Below are 2,146 nucleotides of genomic sequence, written 5' to 3'. Positions count from 1 at the left end.
CCCCCGCCTCTTTGGGCCAGGGCCTGGGCCGCTTCCCCCCTCCCCTTTGGGCCATGGCTGGGGCTACTCCGCACCTCCCTTCTACCACTTCGGGCCGGAGCCCACAACTGCGGTGGCAGTAATGGCTGCAGCAGGGCACAGACACCAGTAACCCCACCTCTGCTTCCTGCTCCCCTCCCTCCCCCATTCCAAGCTGCCTCCCTTACCTGGCGGCTGTTGTGGGCGGGGAACGGCTCCTGGCTCCAAGAAGCACACCTGAGGTGGCGAGGCCAGCACCACTGGCCTTGTCCCCCCACTCCATCCCCTCCATTATGGCAGCACTCTGGCCCCACCATCCCCCTCTGCCTCCAAGGAGCAGGGGAGGGGGTAAGGCCAACTCCATGGGCCTCATCCCCCTCCCCTCCAGCCCCTCAGTCCCTGCTGTCATGGTGGTGCTCTGCTGTCTGTCTCTGTCTGTCTGTGTAGAGTACCCCAACTGGTTGCTGAGACAGCCAATCAGAGTGCGAATAAAGTGTTACGGACAGACAAATAGAGGCTTTTATAATATTAGAATTTGGGGTGCTTGTTGGAAGGCAGCGTGCTGGCTCATTCTCTGGCTTGCCCCCCTTGCCTTCTCCCTGGCATTCTGCACACTGCTTCTGTAAGGCTCTAGTTCACTGTATTCCCAATTCACTCTGCCTTTCAGCTTCCTCTTTGTGCCATGGTGTGACAGGCCTTCATATGGGGGACCACTAAGTGCACATCAAGGATTACTATGGACAACTAAAGAAGAAAGTGGGGATAGGAGTGAAATTCAAAGTTTCCAAATGGGTATGCTGAGAGGGGACATCAAGCAGACGGCACCCACTGGTTCTTAAACACATCCAAGGAACCAGTGGACACTGACCAGTGAGGTTTTGCCCAGACACATGAAGGCACCAGGGGCAGGAAAACAGTCCCACAGTCCCCAGGGGTCCTCCTGGCCAGAGCCTCCTTCCTGGTCAGGTAGATTGCTACCTTAGCTAGGGCAACTGTGTGACACAGGTACAGTTGTTTCACAGGAGTTTTGGTATTGAGAGTTCAGCCACTGAATCCATACAAAGTGCGACCCTGGTGTTTCAGTGTGTAGACCACATCCATGGTGGTCATGATCTTGCACTTGGCATATCAGGCTGGAGATGTGCTTGATGCCACCATGGCAAGCCGGGCAGTAGATGGCCAGCTTGGTAACATTGTCGTGGAGGGCTCTGCAGTGGCACTTGGCACCGCCTATCCCTGACTATGGGCAGTCAGTCACTTTGCCGTGGGCAGTCACGGTCAAGAATGCAGGTGACGGTGAGTCACAGATTTAGTTGCTATGCCATCAGGGAAGCGAGGGCTTAGGTCCATCAAGTAAAATGATCCTTAAGGAGGCCACTGAGGCCAGAACAACTGGGACAAATCAAACCAAAGCAGGGAAAAGAGCGAGGGTCACAGGTTCAAAACGGGGGCACTGGGCCGAGCACACCAGACAGTGCCCAGCAGAGTGTCACAGGAGACTGTGCTCGTCCTGTCAGTGGCAGGTCTTGTGTTCATTAGCACACAGTGGCTGCCCTCAGAAACACCTTTAAGGCTCATTTCTGTGTACACCAGGTGGTGAACTGAGGTGCAAGCGAGGAGGGAGGGCCCCCTCACTCTTGCTGATCACAACCTAGGCAGATGCCAGCTTGGCTTGGCCGTCACATTCAAGGACACTGGAGTGTGGCAGAGACCCCACAGAATCACAGGGTGAGGGCTGGAGAAGAGCCAAGCAGGACCAGCCCCACCTGTCTGCCCCCAGCAGGGCTTTGTCTGCAGCTCAAAACCCCTCCAAGCCGGGACACTCGGCAGCCTGGCCCAGAGCTTCCCCGCCTCCTCCTCAGAGAGGCTCCCCTCATCTCTGCCCTCAGTCTCCCCTGCTGCAGCGCGAGCCCATTGCTCCCTGTCCTGCCATGTCCTGCCCTGCCAACAGCCCACTCCGTCCTCTTCGGAGCGTGGAGGGCTGCTGTTAAATCCCTCCCCCGGCTTCTCCTCTCCCACTAAACAGCCCGGTCCCCACAGCCTCCCCGGGGTGCCCCGCGCCGCCCCTACCTTGCTGTACTGCTGCAGCCGCCTCCGCGCCCGGCCGCGCCCGCGGGCCCGCTCGGGG

The 2,146-nt window shown here is 58.3% G+C and overlaps 1 long non-coding RNA gene across 1 annotated transcript in view; it reads right to left on the bottom strand.

Annotated features, from left to right (window-relative positions):
- The window catches only part of LOC109296871, a 6,584-nt gene extending 4,438 nt beyond the window's left edge, over positions 1 to 2,146 (bottom strand). Inside the window, exon 1 of the long non-coding RNA XR_002097085.1 lies at positions 2,089 to 2,146. This is a non-coding gene — a long non-coding RNA (uncharacterized LOC109296871). The remainder of the gene's footprint in view (positions 1 to 2,088) is intronic.

Source organism: Gavialis gangeticus, unplaced genomic scaffold (assembly GCF_001723915.1).
Source record: "Gavialis gangeticus isolate Ggan-Ray unplaced genomic scaffold, GavGan_comp1, whole genome shotgun sequence".
Taxonomy (NCBI): Eukaryota; Metazoa; Chordata; order Crocodylia; family Gavialidae; genus Gavialis; species Gavialis gangeticus.
Note: the sequence above shows the minus strand (reverse complement) of the source record. Positions and strands in the feature narration are given on the sequence as shown.